Raw genomic sequence first — 17,235 nt, 5'->3', positions numbered from 1 at the left:
AGAGAAAGGAAACAAGATGGGGAAATTGAGAAAGGGAGAGATGTTTATTGTATGATGAATGAATGAGTCAACGGAACAAAATACCAAAAAAGTTAGTAATATTGTCCTGTATATGCCATCTTGTCATATGACATCTATAATAAAAAAGAGAAAAGAGTAAGGAAGTTAAACAACATAGAAAAATAGGTATCCAAATGTTTTGGAAAAATAAAGCCAGAACTCTAATGTTTCTTTTCATACAGTGTTAATTTTTATATATTACATAGTATTAAGGTTCAGATAAGTGGTTCAGAGTTATTTCTCTGTTCTGATAATTTAATCGGTGTGATAGTATTAGAGTAGCTAAATTATGAACATAATGAAACAAACAAGAAAGCCACGTTTCCTTGCCCAATTAGCACATAAAAAAGAATTTTCTGTGACCAGCTAAACTATCAAGTGTGAAGGTAGAATAAGATAATTTCAAATAAGCAAGACCTCAAAAAATTACTTCTCATTTCCCTTTGTCTCAGGAAGCTACTGGAGGGGGTGCTCTATCAAAATGAGGGAATAAACCAAGAGGAAGCGAAGAAGTGCTGGAACCAGAAACTCCAACTAGTGTTATAAAGGAATAGAGGTAATTTTCAAATATTTTCATAATATGGAAGATTGAAATAAAAAATTGAAGGAGTACAAGTGAAAGAAAAAAATAGCCAAGAAAATAGAAGCTAGAAATAAGAAAAAGAGAAGTATATACTCTGAGCTTGTGCAATTTCAAGACTGGGATGGCAAATCTGGCCCTTAAATTTCCCAGCATCCAAAGCAAAAGGGAAAACATGGTCAGTTGCAAGTTGCATAATGTCCTTAAGATAAAAACAAAGCAGTTGTTTCCCAAATGACTTATTGTGGATCTTATGAAAAGCATCCTTTGCTCTTAATTTTGCAATAGAATATTGTGTCTCACGTGACTGTTTCTTATAGTATACCTATGACTCCAAACATTATTAAGTAAAGGCAGTTCTGTAAGGAATAAATAATGCTTTCTGAGGTGAACCAAGGGCATGTGAATGGCTAGTCAGGTTACTATTAATTGGTTCCCCATTAAACTTCCTGGAACGCTAGAAGGAAGTTGGTAAGTTAGTCTCTCTTTTATCCTGAACAACTGAGCTCTTGCCCCACACTGCCTCCTCGAAGCAAAGCATGCTCTTTTAACTGCACTTGCCCTGGTTTGGAGGCAGTTTAGCAACTGGTTACTGGAGCACATTCATTTGGGGTCTCATGCCCCACCCCAAATGGCTCTTCAGAGTATGCCTTCCTACCTTAATTTCTGAGAGAAGTTTTGGTGAATACAATTTTCTCTAATGCATTACATTTCCAATAATGTCTTAGTACCTTTAGACTGGATCTTCTGGCCCATCCGTTAATCTAACTCTAAATACAATCTACATAGAAAACTTTCTGATGGCCCTGTTCCTGCAACAGGTAATATTCAGGTTATCAAGTCTCTCAAGCAGTCTTCCATAAGCATTTATTTCCTGCAGTCACGCTTATATTAATAATTAAGATTGCATTTAGTTAGAAGCTATAAAGTTTGGACAACTAACTAGAATTTTCGGTTATCTGTCACATATCATTCCCTAACCACTGATGAGAATTTACTGTACCACTTGTATAGTTCTCAATTTTGAAAAATTCAACCCTTTATCTTTTCATTTGATATACTTTCCATTAATTATAATTCTTAATGAAAAATCAAGTATAATTTTTATAATTCATTGAGTGTTTGCCATTATTTAACATGTAGTTCACTGGTTGTTGACCAAGCATTGGGAAGAAATATATTTTTTATTTTTTATTGAAGTATAGTTAATTTACAATGTGTGTTAGTTTCAGGTGTACAGCAAAGTGATTCAGTTATATATATATATGTATATATATTCTTTTTCATATTCTTTTCCCTTATATTTTATTACAAGATACTGAATATAGTTCCCTGTGCTATACAGTAGGACCTTGTTGTTTATCTATTTCATACATAGTAGCTCACATCTGCCAATTCCAAACTCCTAATTTATCCCACCCCTTTCCCCTTTGGTAACCATAAGTTTGTTTTCTATGTCTGTGAGTCTATTTTTGCTCTGTAAATAAGTTCATTTGTATCATATTTTAGATTCCACATATAAGTAATATCATATGATATTTGCCTTTGTCTGAGTTACTTCACTTAATATGATAATACATAGGCCATTCATGTTGCTGCAAATCGCATTATTTCATTCTTTTTTCTGGCTGAGTATTATATATATCTATATATCTATATCTATATATATATATCACATCTTCTTTATCCATTCATCTGTCAATGGACATTTAGGTTGCTTCCATGTCTTGACTATTGTAAATAGTGCTGCTATGAACATTGGGGTGCATGTATCTTTTTAATTAGAGTTTTTTTCCAGATATATGCCCAGGAGTGGTAATGCTGGATCGTAGGGTAACTCTATTTTTGGTTTTTAAGGAAGCTCCTTACTGGTTTCCAGTGTGGCTGCACCAATTTACATTCCTGCCAATAGTGTAGGAGGGTTCCCTTTTCTCCACACCCTCTCCAGCATTAATTATTTGTAGACTTTTTGATGGCCATTCTGACTGGTGTGAGGTGATACCGCATTGTAGTTTTGATTTGCATTTCTCTAATAGCGATATTGAGCATCTTTTCAAGTGTCTGTTGGCCATCTGTATGTCTTCTTTGGAGAAATGTCTATTTAGGTATTCTGACAAGTTTTTTTTTTTCTTTTTTTTTAATCAGTCATCAATTTTATACACATCAGTGTATACATGTCAATCCCAATCGCCCAATTCAGCACACCACCATCCCCACCCCACTGTGGCTTTCCCCCCTTGGTGTCCATACTGTAGTTCTCTACATCTGTGTCTCAACTTCTGCCCTGCAAACCGGTTCATCTGTACCATTTTTCTAGGTTCCACATACATGCATTAATATACAATATTTGTTTTTCTCTTTCTGACTTACTTCACTGTGTATGACGGTCTCTAGATCTGTCCACGTCTCAACAAATGACTCAATTTCGTTCCTTTTTATGGCTGAGTAATATTCCATTGTATATATGTACCACAACTTCTTTATCCATTCACTGCCCAGTTTTTGATTGGGTTGTTTGTTTTATTGATATTAAGCAGTATGAATTGTTTGCATATTTTGGAAATTAATCCCTTGTTCACATCATTTGCAAATATTTTCTCCCAGTCTATAGGTTATCTTTTCATTTTGTCTATGATTTCCTTTGCTGAGCAAAAGCTTTTAGGTTGAATTAGGTTCCATTTGTTTATTTTTGTTTTTATTTCCATTACTTTAGGAGATGGATCCAAAAAAATATTTCTGTGATTTATGTCAAAGAGTGTTCTGCCTATGTTTTCCTCTAGGAGTCTTATAGTATCTGGTATTACATTTATGTCTTTTTAAAAAAATTTTATTTATTTTATTTATTTATTTTTGGCTGCGTTGGGCCTCGTTGCTGCACTGGGTCTTTGTTGCTGTGTGTGAGCTTTCTCTAGTTGCGGCGAGCAGGGGCTGCTCTTCATTGTGGTGTGCGGGCTACTCTTCGTTGTGGTGTGCAGGCTTCTCATTGCAGTGGCTTCTCTTTTTGCGTAGCATGGGCTCTAAGTACACGGGCTTCAGTAGTTGTGGCATGTGGGCTCAGTAGTTGTGGCTCGTGGGCTCTAGAGCGCAGGCTCAGTAGTTCTGGTGCACGGGCTTAGTTGCTCCGCGGCATGTGGGATCTTCCCGGACCAGGGATCAAACCCATGTACCCTGCACTGGCAGGCGGATTCTTAACCACTGCACAACCAGGGAAGTCCACGTTTAGGTCTTTAATCCATTTGAGTTTATTTTTGTATATGATGTTAGAGAATGTTCTAATTTCATTCTTTTACATATAGATGTTTAGTTTTCTATTTGTAGACTTTTTAATGATGGCCATTCTGACCTGTGTGAGGTGATAATTCATTGTAGTTTTGATTTGCATAAGAAATATATTTTTAAAATAGATTTTGAACTAACCTTTAGAAAGATAAATTTTTGTGCTATTATCTCTTTTGTGTCCAGTAGAATATGTTTATTTACACATAAATAGCTAAATCACTGACATTCTAAAATTCAAAACCTTAAAAGTAGATTTCTGTTTGTATAGTATTATTAACTGTTCTTTTCCAGGAAACTTATTAATAAGATTATTTTTCAAAGTAATAAACTGCCTGCCTGCCACTTCCAGGCCCGTTATTTCTATGCTAGCATTTCTATTGTCTTTAGGAGAGTCTAGAAATATTTGAAATTGAAGCCTGGAAAATGCCACGGTAGTCCGATAGTGTCCTTGGTAACATTTTTATTCTCACCTGAAGTAAATTACTATATATTAAATGAAGACTCAATGAAATAATATTTCTTCACAGTTATGTCTACATTTAGCATTGCTATAAAAACATATCTAACCAGTTTTTTTATTTTTCATGACTACTATTAATTTTTGGCTCTCTTTAAAAATAGAAAAATGTTTTTCTCAAATTTAATATGACTTATAAACAATGGTCTCTGAAGTACTGATTGACATATTCCTGTAAATATAACTCATAAATTTAGAAATAATCTTTGTAAGTGAGAAAATGTCACAGATTTTAAAGCGTTTTTTCCTTTGTAAAGTTTTCCCCAAATTTAGCAAACTATTTTGACTTCAGAAAAACCTATACATTAAAAATTTTCAGGAGTGACATCAGCAAGATGGCAAAGTAGGAAGCCCTGGCCCCTTCTTCCCCTGCAAACAAACACACCAATTCAGCAACAGTTCATGAACAAATTCACCTTGTGAGAAATCCAGAAATTAAATGAAAGGCTCTTGTACCCTGGGTGAGTGCAAAACCAGGCTCACCTAAGCCAATAGGGAGATTCAGGACACCCTCTCACCATCGTCCCTGCCCCCAGCATAGTGCCATATAATCAGGAAGAGACCCCATAGCTCCCAGCTTCTCCCAGGAAAGGGAAGGCATTGGTTTGTGTATCCAGCACCCCAGCTTTTCAAAGGGGGCTCCCCAGAGGACTGGCTTCTGTTTTGCAAGTCTTGGAACTCTAGGGGGTCTGGTACAGTCTAGCCACCCGAGGGAGAATGGAGACAGAGGCTTGGGCTCTAGATGTCATAGATCCTTTTTCCTACTCAGCATAGAGTGAACAGATGAAAAATTCTAGCTCTCATCTACCCCTTGGGGAGGGAAAGAGTAGATCCATATGTCCAGAGCACCAACTTCTCTGGGGTTGACCAAAGAACTAGAATCTGTCTTGCCAGTCTTGGAACTCTCATAGATCTGATGCAGTCTAGCTGCTTAGGGGAGAATGGAGATAGGCTGTGGTTTGGGCTAATAGATACAATTGCTACCCCTGGCACAGCACAGAGCAAGTGGACAAAGCTGTAACTTCCTGCTTCTTCTTGGAGAGGGAAAGCAGTGGTACAGGTCCCCAGAATCTCTGGAAGGGCTGACTGATGGGAGTCTTCTCTTGTACAGGGCCAGTCCATGAGGACTGGGAGAGGTGCCTGCTTTGTCTATGCACGTACACCAATATAGAGAGACAGGAAAATGAAGACTTAGGCAAAGGTTTTCCAAACAAAGGAGCAAGATAAATCTCCAGAAACCAACCCTAATTAAATGGAGTTATATATTTACCTGACAGAGAATCCAAAATAACTTTCATAAAGATGCTTACTGAGGTCAAGAGAAAAGTGCATGAACAACGTGAGAGTTTCAACAAAGACGCAGAAAATATTTGAAAGTACCAAACAGAAATCATGGAACAGAAGACACAATGATTGAACTAAAAAATTCACTAGAGGGGTTCAGGAGCAGAAGAAAGGATCAACAAACTCAAAGACAAGTCATTATTGGAAATAATTCAGCCAGAGGAGAAAAAAAGGAAGAATGAAAGAGAGTGAAGAAAGCTTAAGGGGCTTAGGGGACTTATAGGATAATCAAATAGATTAATATACACATTATGAGAGTCCCAGAAAGAGAAGAGATGGGGAGAGAAAGGACCAGAAAGCTTATTAAAAGAAATAATATCTGAAAACTTCCCAAATTTGAGGAAGGAAATGGATGTCCAGATCCAAGAAGCACCCCGCCCCCCAAAAAAGATTAAGATAAACCCAAAGAAATCCACACTGAGACACATTGTAATCAAATTGTCAAAAGTCAGAGACAAAGAGAATTTTGAAAGCAATAAGAAAAAAGTAACTTGTCGCATATGAGACTATCAGTGGATTTTTCAGCAGAAACCTTTCAGGCCAGAAGAGAGTAGAATGATATATTCAAAATGCTGAAAGAAAAAAAAAAAGCCAACCAAGAATACTCTGTTCAGCAAAACTGTTCTTTAGAAATGAAGGAGAGATAAAGATTTTCCCAAATAAAAGCTGAGGGAACTCATGACTTCTAGACCTACCTTACAAGAAATGCTAAAGGGAATTCTTCAAGTTGAAATGAAAGTGTGCTAAATAGCAACATAATAGCATAAGAAAGTATGAAACTTTGGTAAAGATAAATGTAAATAATAATAAATAAAGATGAATAGATATAAATTGTGACAACAATAACATAAAGTGTGTGGGGGGGAGATGTTCAAGTATGCAGTTTTTGTATGTGATTGAACTTAAGTTGTTATCACCTTTATTTTTTTATTTTTTAACTTTTTTGTTCTGACAGAAATATTTTCCTCATAAAGTGTGAATAGTAGTATGCTACTGTGATTTAAAAAAATTTTTTTATTAGATCTTTATTGGAGTATAATTGCTTCACAATACTGTGTTAGTTTCTGTTGCACAACAGAGCGAATCAGCCGTATGCATACACATGTCCCCATATCCCCTCCCTCTTGAGCCTCCCTCCCATCCCCCCATCCCACCCCTCTAGGTCATGGCAAAACACTGAGCCGATCTCACTGTGCTATGCTGCTGCTTCCCACCAGCCAACTATTTTACATTCAGTAGTGTATATATGTCAATGCTACTCTCACTTTGCCCCAGCTTCCCCCTCCCACGCCATGTCCTCAAGTCCATTCTCTATGTCTACCTCTTTATTTCTGCCCTGCAACTAGGTTCATCAGTACCATTTTTTTTTTTTTAGATTCCATATATATGCATTGGCATATGGTATTTGTTTTTCTCTTTCTGACTTACTTCACTCTGTATGACAGACTCTACGTCCATCTACCTCACTACAAATAACTCAATTTCGTTACTTTTTATGGCTGAGTAGTATTCCATTGTATATATGTGCCACATCTTCTTTATCCATTCATCTGTCGATGGACATTTAGGTTGCTTCCATGTCCTGGCTATTGTAAATAGAGCTGCAATGAACATTGTGGGACATGTCTCTTTTTGAATTATGTTTTTTTCTGGGTATATGCCCAGTAGTGGGATTGCTGGGTCGTATGGTAGTTCTATTTTTAGTTTTTTAAGGAACCTCCATACTGTTTTCCATAGTGGTTGTATCAATTTACATTCCCACCAACAGTGCAAGAGGGTTCCCTTTTCACCACACCCTTTCCAGCATTTATTGTTTCTAGATTTTTTGATAATGGCCATTCTAACTGGTGTGAGGTGATAACTCATTGTAGTTTTGATTTGCATTTCTCTAATAAGTAGTGATGTTGAGCATCTTTTCATGTCCCTCATGGCCATCTGTATGTCTTCCTTGGTGAAATGTCTATTTAGGTCTTCTGCCCGTTTTTTAACTGGATTGTTTGTTTTATTGATATTGAGCTCAATGAGCTGTTTGTATATTTTGGAGATTAATCCTTTGTCTGTTGTTTCATTTGCAAATATTTTCTCCCATTCTGAGGGTTGTCTTTTTCTCTTGTTTATGGTTTCCTTTGCTGTGCAAAAGCTTTTAAGTTTAATTAAGTCCCATTTGTTTATTTTTGTTTTTATTTCCATTACTCTAGGAGGTGGGTCAAAAAAGATCTTGCTGTGGTTTATGTCAAAGAGGGTTTTTCCTATGTTTTCCTCTAAGAGTTTTATAGTGTCTGGTCTTACATTTGTCTTTAATCCATTTGGAGTTTATTTTTGTGTATGGTGTTAGGTAGTGTCCTAATTTCATTCTTTTACATGTAGCCGTCCAGTTTTCCCAGCACCACTTATTGAAGAGGCTGTCTTTTCTCCATTGTATGTTCTTGCCTCCTTTGTCGTAAATTAGGTGCCCATTTGTGCATGGGTTTATCTCTGGGCATTCTATGCCTTACCATTGATCCATATTTCTGTTTTTGTGCCAGTACCATACTGTCTTGATTACTGTAGCTTTGTGGTATAGTATGAAGTCAGGGAGCCTGATTCCTCTAACTCCGTTTTTCTTTCTCAAGATTGCTTTGGCTATTCGGTGTCTTTTGTGTTTCCATACGAATTGTAAATTTTTTTGTTCTAATTCTGTGAAGAATGCCATTGGTAATTTTTTTTTTAATAAATTTATTTATTTATTTTTGGCTGTGTTGGGTCTTTGTTTCTGTGCGAGGGCTTTCTCTAGTTGCGGCGAGCGAGGGCCACTCTTCATCGCAGTGCTTGGGCCTCTCACTATCGCGGCCTCTCTTGTTGCGGAGCACAGGCTCCAGACGCGCGGGCTCAGTAGTTGTGACTCACGGGCCCAGTTGCTCCGCAGCATGTGGGATCTTCCCAGACCAGGGCTCGAACCCGTGTCCCCTGCATTGGCAGGCAGATTCTCAACCACTGCGCCACCTGGGAAGCCCGCCGTTGGTAATTTGATAGGGATTGCACTGAATCTGTAGAGTGCATTAGGTAGTATAGTCATTTTCACAGTATTGATTCTTCCAATCCAAGAACATGGTATATTTCTCCATCTCTTTATGTCATCTTTGATTTCTTTCATCAGTGTTTTATAGTTTTCTGAGTACAAGTCTTTCACCCTCTTAGGCAGGTTTATTCCTAGGTATTTTATTCTTTTTGTTGCAATGGTAAATGGGAATGTTTCCTTACTTTCTCTTTCTGATTTTTCCTTGTTGGTGTATAGGAATGCCAGAGATGTATGTGCATTAATTTTGTATTCTGCAACCTTACCAAATTCATTGATTAGTTCTAGTAGTTTTCTGGTGGCATCTTTAGGATTTTCTATGTATACTATCATGTCACCAGCAAACAGTGACAGTTTTACTTCTTCTTTTCCAATTTGTATTCCTTTTATTTCTTTTTCTTCTCTGATTGCTGTGGCTAGGACTTCCAAAACTATGTTGAATAAGAGTGGCAGAGTGGACATCCTTGTCTTGTTCCTGATCTTAGTAGAAATGCATGCAGTTTTTCATCATTGAGTATGATGCTTGCTATGGGTTTGTCATATATGGCCTTTATTATGTTGAGGTAGGTTCCCTCTATGCCCATTTTCTGGAGAGTTTTTATCATAAATGAGTGTGGAATTTTGTCAAAAGCATTTCTGCATCTATTGAGATGATCATATGGTTTTTATTCCTTAATTTGTTAATGTGGTGTATCACATTGATTGATTTGCGTATATTGAAGAATCCTTGCATCCCTGGGATAAATCCCACTTGATCATGGTGTATGATCCTTTTAATGTGCTGTTGGATTCTGTTTGCTAGTATTTTGTTCAGGATTTTTGCATCTGTGTTCATCAGTGATATTGGTCTATAATTTTCTTTTTTTGTGATATCTTTGTCTGGTTTTGGTATCAGGGTGATGGTGGCTTTGTAGAATGAATTTTGGAGTGTTCCTCCTCTGAAATTTTTTGGAAGAGTTTGAGAAGGATTGGTGTTAGCTCTTCTCTAAATGTTTGATAGAATTCGGCTGTGAAGCCATCTGGTTCTGGACTTTTGTTTGTTGGAAGATTTTAAATAACAGTTTCGATTTCATTACTTGTGATAGGTCTGTTTATATTTTCTAATTCTTCCTGGTTCAGTCTTGGAAAACTGTACCTTTCCAAGAATTTGTCCATTTTTTCATGGTTGTCCATTTTATTGGCATATAGTTGTTTGTAGTAGTCTCTTAGAATCCTTTGTATTTCTGCAGTGTCAGTTGTGATTTCTCCTTTTTCATTTCTAATTTTATTGATTTGCATCCTCTCCATTTTCTTCTTGATGAGTCTGACGAAGGGTTTATCAGTTTTGTTTATCTTCTCAAAGAGCCAGCTTTTACTTTATTGAACTTTGCTCTTGTTTTCTTTGTGTGTATTTCATTTATTTCTGCTCTGATCTTTATGATTTCTTTCCTGCTACTGACTTTGGGTTTTCCTTGTTCTTCTTTCTCTAGTTGTCTAAGTATAAGCTTAGATTGTTTATTTGAGATTTTTCTTGTTTCTTGAGGTGAGATTGAATTGCTATAAACTTCCCTCTTAGAACTGCTTTTGCTGCGTCCCATAGGTTTTGGGTCATTATGTTCTCGTTTTCATTTATTTCTATGCATTTTTTATTTCTTCTTTGATTTCTTTAGTGATCTCTTGGTTATTTAGTAGTGCACTGTTTAGCCTCCATGTATTTGTGTTTTTTACGGTTTTTTTCCTGTAATTGAGTTCCAATCTCATAGCGTTGTGGTCAGAAAAGATGCTTGATACGATTTCATTTTTCTTCAATTTTCCGAGGCTTGATTTGTGACCCAATGTGTGATCTATCCTGGAGAATGTTCCGTGTGCACTTCAGAAGAAAGTATATTCTGCCACTTTTGGGTGGAATATTCAATAAATATCAATTAAATCTATTGGGTCTAGTGTGACATTTAAATCTTGTGTTTCCTTATTTATTTTCTGTTTGGATGATCTGTCCATTGGTGTAAGTGGGGTGTTAAAGTCCCCTACTATTATTGTGTTACTGTCGACTTCTCCTTTCATGGTTGTTAGCATTTGCCTTATGTATTGAGGTGCTCCTATGTTGGGTGCATAAACATTTATAACTGTTATATATATATAAATATATAAATATATATAATATATTAATATATATATTGTATATATAATATAAACATATATTTCTACTTAGATTGATCCCTTGATCACTATGCAGTGTCCCTCCTTATCTCTTGTAACAGTCTTTATTTTAAAGTCTATTTTATCTAATACGAGTATTGCTACTCCAGCTTTCTTTTGATTTCCATTTGCATGGAATATCTTTTTCCATCCCTTCACTTTCAGTCTGTATGTTTCCCTAGGTCTGAAGTGGGTCTCTTGTAGACAGCACTTATATGGGCCTTGTTTTTGTATCCATTCAGCCAGTCTCTGTCTTTTGGTTGAGGCATTTAATCCGTTTACATTCAAGGTTATTATTGGTATGTATGTTTCTATTACCATTTTCTTAATTGTTTTGGGTTTGTTTTTGTGGATCTTTTTCTTCTCTTGTGTTTCCCACCTAGAGAAGTTTCTCTAGCATTTATTGTAAAGCTGGTTTGGTGGTGCTGAATTCTCTTAGCTTTTGCTTGTCTGAAAAGCTTTTGACTTCTCCATCGAATCTGAATGAGATCCTTGCTGGGTAGGGTAATCTTGGTTGTAGGTTTTTCTCTTTCATCACTTTAAGTATATCCTGCCACTCCCTTCTGGCCTGCAGAGTTTCCACTGAAAAATCAGCTGATAACCTTATGGGGATTCCTTTTTATGTTATTTGTTGTTTTTCCCTTGCTGCTTTTAATATTTTTTCTTTGTGTTTAATTTTTGTTAGTTTGATTAATATGTGTCTTGGTGTGTTTTTCCTAGGGTTTCTCCTGTATGGGACTCCTTGTGCTTCCTGGACTTGGGTGACTATTTCCTTTCCCATGTTAGGGAAGTTTTCCACTATAATCTCTTCAAATATTTTCTCAGGCCCTTTCTTTTTCTCTTCTTCTTCTGGGACCCCTATAATTTGAATGTTGGTGCATTAAGTGCTTTCCCAGAGGTCTCTGAGATTGTCTTCAATTCTTTTCATTCTTTTTTCTTTATTCTGCTCCTTGGCAGTTATTTCCACCATTTTGTCTTCCAGCTCACTTATTCATTCTTCTGCCTCAGTTATTCTGTTACTGATTTCTTCTAGTGTATTTTTCATTTCAGTTATTATGTTGTTCATCTCTGTTTTTCTTTAGTTCTTCTAGATCTTTGTTAAACATTTCTTGTATTTTCTTAATCCAGGTCTCCATTCTATTTCCGAGATTCTGGATCATCTTTGCTATCATTACTCTGAATTCTTTTTTCACGTAGATTGCCTATTTCCTCTTCATTTATTTGGTCTTGTAGGTTTTTACCTTGCTCCTTCATCTGTGACTTTTTTTTTTTGTTTATGAGTGGGATTATGTTCCTGTCTTACTGATTGTTTGGCCTGAGGCTTCCAACACTGGAGTTTGTAGGCTGTTGGATAGAGGTGGGTCTTGGTGCTGAGATGAGGAACTCTGCGAGACCTCACTCTGATGAATATTCCCTGGGGTCTGAGGTTCTCTGTTAGTCCAGTGGTTTGGACTCGGAGTTTCCACTGCAGGAGCTTCGGCCTGACCCCTGGCTTGTGAGCCAAGGTCCTGCAAACTGCGTGGGGTGGCCAAAAAATAAATAAATAAAAAATAAAAGAGAGCAATAACAAAGTAAAAAATAAAATTAGGCTAGGAAACTAACAGATATGTTAGAAAGAATATAAAAATAAAAATATAGATGAATCAACAACTGGAAGGTACATCAGTACCACAATAGTAAGAAAGAGGAGGGAAAAGAAAAAATAATTGGGGGGGGGGGAAGGGCTTGGCTGTGGAGGGTGGGGCCTAAGCAAGGGCAAGTTTTGGGCAGTGGGAGGGGCCTATGCTTAGGACCCACAGGGCTGGAAAAGGCCCTGGGGGCTGTGGAGGGTGGGACTTAGGCTCAAGGAACAGAAGGGGCCCAGGTGTGCCCCCCACCCCTGGTCTCAGAGGGCAGGGGACCTCACCTGGGAGCCCAGCAGGCTTCCTGGGCTCGAGTGGGCAGGGCAAACACCCTCCTCTCCTCTCCTGCTCCTCCGGTCTGGGAGGGCCCCTCCTGCCTGCCTCTCCTGATCTCCCCGGCCTCCCTTCTATACCCTCAGGACCAGTGTGGCCAGAGGGGAGGGCCTTGGAGGTCAGGGGACTGGCCTGGTAGCTCAGCAGGCTCCCCGGGCCCCAGTGGGTGGTGCAGATGCCCTCTGCTCCTCTCTCACTTCTCCCAGATGGCTCCTCGCACCTGCCTCTCCTGATCTCCCTGGCCTTCCTATTATGCCCCCAAGGATCCACTGTAAGATATTTTATGTAAGCGCCAAGGTAACTACACACAGATAAAAAATTCCTATAGAAGTTACAGAAAAAAAGAGAAAAGAATCATGGCATAGCAATACAAAAAATCCAAATACAAAGGAATACAAAAAGAGAGGAAAAAACAGACAAAAGAATTACAGGACTAACAGCTAACAAATGGCAATAATATATTTTCCCCTGTTAATAATTATTTTAAATGTAAATGGCACAGAGTAGCTAAATGCATTAAAAAAAAGAAAGACTCAGCTATGTCTGTGTACAAGAAACTCACTTTAAGGCTGAAAATGAAGGGAAGGAAAGAGTATTCCATGCAAATGGTAACCAAAAGAGGGTGGTGGTGGTGGTGGAGGGGTGCTATACATATATCAGAAAAAATAGACTTTAAGTCAACTGTCACAAGAGACAAAGGACATTATATAATGATTAAAGGGTCAATCCACTAGGAAGATATAACAATTATAAATATATATGCATCCAACATCAGAGCACCTTACTATATAAAGAAAACATTGGCAGAAATGAAGGGAGAAATAAACAGCAATACAGTAATCACAGGAGACTTCAATATCCCATTTTCAATAATGGATAGAACATCCAGATAGAAAATCAGTAAGGAAACAGAAGAGTTGAACAACACTATGACAAATGAAACTAATAGACATATGCAGAACATTCGACCCAAAGCAGCAGAATACACATTCTTAAGTGCACAGAGATCTTTCTCCAGGATAGATCACATGTTAGGTCACAAAACAAGTCTTAGCAAATTTAAGAAAATTGAAATTGTATCAAGTTTCCTTTCTGACCACAATCGAATGAAACCAGCAATCAACAGTGGAAGGAAAACTGGAAAATTCACAAATACAAGTTTCCCTCCCTATCTGACACTATAGTGTTCCTATGAAACCTTTTGTAAGCCAAAATGGTGTAAAGTGAAGAAGCAGTTACCTTAGGACAAATCTTGCTAATGGATGCACAAAATAAATTAAGATAGAGCACAGATGCTCACAGGCACAGTTCAAAGCTGTGGTGGCTTGATGTCAAGATGCTGAGTAAAGTTTCCAGGGAAGAAGCTTTGTGGTGCCTCTCTCACTGCTTGGGATGCGCACTGCCTCTGTAATGGCTCACTGAAAAACAAATGCTGAATGCTATTTTCACTTTTTACGTTTTTTTGTTTTTGTAAAAGTGAAAACCCCCTTCAGATTTCTTTAGGTTAGTGAAAACAAGTACTAATGTAAGTCTTTCTTAAAAGTGAAGTGGTGTAAAGCGAACTTTCAAAAAGTTGGGGATACCTGTATGTGGAAATTAAACAGCACATTCTTGGACAGCCATTTGGCCAAAAAAGAAACCAAAAAAGGAAATTAGAAATACCTCAAGATAAACAAAAATGAAAATAATATACCAAAACTTATGGGATGCAGCAAAAGAAATACTAAGAGGGAAGTTCATAGTGACAAATACTTACATTAAAAAAGAAGAAAGATCTCAAATAAAAACCTAACTACACTTCAAGGAGCTAGAAAAAGAATAACAGACTAAGCCCAAAGTCAGCATAAAGAAATAAAATTTTTAGCAGAAATAAACAAAAGAGAAAATAGATAAACAAGAGAAAAGTCAGTGAAACTAAGAGTTGGTTTTGTTTAAAAGATAAAATTGATGAATCCTCAGACTAAGAAGAAAAAAGAGAAGAGTCAAATAGATAAAATCAGAAATGAAAGAAGAGACATTACAATTAATGCTACAGAAATAAAAAGGACTATAAGAAACTACTATGAACAATTATGTGCCAACAAACTGGATTACCCAGAAGACATGGATAAATTCCTGGAAACATACAATATACCAAGACTACGTAATGAAGAAATAAAAAGTCTGAACAAACTTGTGACTGGTATGGAGATTGAATCAGTAATCAAAAACTTTCCAACAAGTTTGGTTTCACTGGTGAATTCTACCAAACTTTTTTTTTTTTTACAGCATAAATTCCTTTTATTTATTTATTTTTATATCTTTATTGGAGTATAATTGCTTCACAACGTTGTGTTAGTTTCTGTTGTACAACAAAGTGAATCAGCTATAAGTATACATATATCCCCATATCTCCTCCCCCTTGTGTCTCCCTCCCACCCTTCCTATCCCACTTCTCTAGGTTGTCACAAAGCATCGAGCTGATCTCCCTGTGCTATGTGGCTGCTTCCCACTAGCCATCCATTTTACATTTGGTAGTGTATATATGTCAGTGCTACTCTCTCACTTCGTCCCAGCTTCCCCTTCCCCCACCGTGTCCTCAAGTCCGTTCTCTACGTCTGCATCTTTATTCCTGCCCTGCCTCTAGGTTCATCAGTACCGTTTTTTTTAGATTCCATATATGTGTGTTAGCATACTGTATTTGTTTTTCTCTTTCTGACTTACTTCACTCTGTATGACAGACTCTAGGTCCATCCACCTCACTACAAAAGACTCAGTTTCATTTCTTTTTATGGCTGAGTAATATTCCAATGTGTATATGTGCCACATCTTCTTTAATCCATTCATCTGTTGATGGACACTTAGGTTGCTTCCATGTCCTGGCTATTGTAAATAGCGCTGCAATGAACATTGTGGTACATGACTCTTTTTGAATTATGGTTTTCTCAGGGTATATGCCCAGTAGTGGGATTGCTGGGTTGTATGGTAGTTCTATTTTTAGTTTTTTAAGGAACCTCCAGACTGTTCTCCATAGTGGTTGTATCAATTTACATTCCGACCAACAGTGCAGGAAGGTTCTCTTTTCTCCACTCCCTCTCCAGCATTTACTGTTTGTAGATTTTTTGATGATGGCTATTCTGACCTGCGTGAGGTGATACCTCATTGTAGTTTTGATTTGCATTTCTCTAATGATTAGTGATGTTGAGTATCTTCTCATGTGTTTGTTGGCAGTCTGTATGTCTTCTTTGGAGAAATGTCTATTTAGGTCTTCTGCCCATTTTTTAACTGGATTGTTTGTTTTATTGATATTGAGCTGCATGAGCTGCTTGTATATTTTGGAGATTAATCCTTTGTCGGTTGCTTCATTTGCAAATATTTTCTCCCATTCTGAGGGTTGTCTTTTTGTCTTGTTTATGGTTTCCTTTGCTGTGGAAAAGCTTTTAAGTTTCATTAGGTCCCATTTGTTTATTTTTGATCTTATTTCTATTACTGTAGGAGGTGGGTCAAAAAAGATCTTGCTGTGATTTATGTCAAAGAGTGTTCTGCCTAGGTTTTCCTCTAAGAGTTTGATAGTGTCTGGCCTTACATTTAGGTCTCTAATCCATTTTGAGTTTATTTTTGTGTATGGTGTTAGGAAGTGTTCTAATTTCATTCTTTTACATATAGCTGTCCAGTTTTCCCAGCTCCACTTATTGAAGAGGCTGTCTTTTCTCCCTTTTATATTCTTGCCTCCTTTGTCAAAGATAAGGCGACCATATGTGCATGGGTTTATCTCTGGGCTTTCTATCCTGTTCCACTGATCTATATTTCTGTTTTTGTGCCAGTACCATAGTGTCTTAATTGCTGTAGCTTTGTAGTATAGTCTGAAGTCAGGGAGCCTGATTCCTCCAGCTCTGTTTTTCTTTCTCAAGATTGCTTTGGCTATTCAAGGTCTTTTGTGTTTCTGTAGAAAATGTAAAATTTTTTGTTTTAGTTCTGTGAAAAATGCCATTCGTAGTTTGATAGGGATTGCATTGAATCTGTAGATTGCTTTGGGTAGTGTAGTCATTTTCACAGTGTTGATTCTTCCAATCCAAGAACATGGTATATCTTTCCATTTGTTTGTATCATCTTTGATTTCTTTCATCAGGGTCTTATAGTTTTCTGCATACAGGTCTTCTGCCTCCTTAGGCAGGTTTATTCCTGGGTATTCTTTTTGTTACAGTGGTAAATGGGAGTGTTTCCTTGATTTCTCTTTCTGATTTTTCATTGTTAGTGTATAAGAATGCAAGAGATATCTGTGCATTAA

At 37.2% G+C, this 17,235-nt stretch overlaps 1 protein-coding gene across 4 annotated transcripts in view; it reads left to right on the top strand.

The window, feature by feature from the left end:
• The window catches only part of LOC309632849 (uncharacterized protein), a 100,183-nt gene that overhangs the window by 13,946 nt on the left and 69,002 nt on the right, over positions 1 to 17,235 (top strand). For all 4 annotated transcript variants that reach the window (XR_014247085.1, XM_082400825.1, XM_082400821.1 and 1 more), the window contains exon 2: positions 513 to 616. The gene's annotated coding sequence lies outside the window, so the exon portion shown is untranslated. The remainder of the gene's footprint in view (positions 1 to 512; positions 617 to 17,235) is intronic.

Source organism: Balaenoptera borealis (genome assembly GCF_965194805.1).
Source record: "Balaenoptera borealis genome assembly, chromosome: 1".
NCBI classification, from domain to species: Eukaryota; Metazoa; Chordata; class Mammalia; order Artiodactyla; family Balaenopteridae; genus Balaenoptera; species Balaenoptera borealis.
Note: the sequence above shows the minus strand (reverse complement) of the source record. Positions and strands in the feature narration are given on the sequence as shown.